The following is a 959-nucleotide window of genomic DNA, read 5'->3' on the forward strand; positions in this document are numbered from 1 at the left end:
AAAGAGTGATAGTGTGCCAGAGTAAAACTGCTAGCAATTAAGAGGCCGGAGTGAGTGCAAGGCAATTTGATGGGCTGCATGCGCAACACGTGGCATGATGCACAAATCGGACGGTCCGAATTGTGTATCCTAAGTAAACTATCCGATTATTCCTCCTGCCAATACTGACCGTCCGATTTGTATTCTGATTTTACTATAACAGCGTTAAATACCCAACACTCAAATAAGTAATAACATTACATTATCCTACTCTCATCTCCATTTCAAAATTAAAAAACGACGTTAATCTTTTCCAAATGCATCTCAACCTTAGGCAATTCTATCTAACATTATTTCTTGAGATATTTACCTAAAATAGATAAATAAACATATTAATAATAATAGAAAAAATTTTAAAAAATATAACAAAAAACTAGGAGAATGGAGAGAGTGGTAATATAACAATAATTAATTAATTAATTAATTAATTTTAAAACATCACATTTTCATTAACACAAAAAGTTAATGAAGGGAGAGAGAAATTTTTTGTTAATGTGAATGTATGAAGAAAAAAGTAAATTGTGTTAGAGTGCGAGAGTAAAACCGTCAGTAAAAGAGACCAGATAGAATGGGAGGCAATTTGATGGGCTGCATGCGCAACAGTGACATGATGCACAAATTGAACGGCCGGATTTGTGTACCCTAACTAGACCGTCCAATTACTTCTCCTGCCAACACGGACTGTCTGATTTGTGTTCCGATTTCTCCTTAACAGCAATAAAAACGCAACATTACATTATCCTACTCTCATCTTTATTTCAAAATTATAAAACAACATTAATCATTTTCAAATACGTCTCAACTTTAGGCAACTCTATGTAACATTATTTTTTGAAATATTTACCCAAAATAAATAATAAAAATACTAATAATAATGAAAAAAATTAAAAAATATATAATAAGAGAACTGGAGAATGGAG

This window comes from Arachis ipaensis, chromosome B02 (assembly GCF_000816755.2).
Source record: "Arachis ipaensis cultivar K30076 chromosome B02, Araip1.1, whole genome shotgun sequence".
In the NCBI taxonomy this organism is placed as follows: Eukaryota; Viridiplantae; Streptophyta; class Magnoliopsida; order Fabales; family Fabaceae; genus Arachis; species Arachis ipaensis.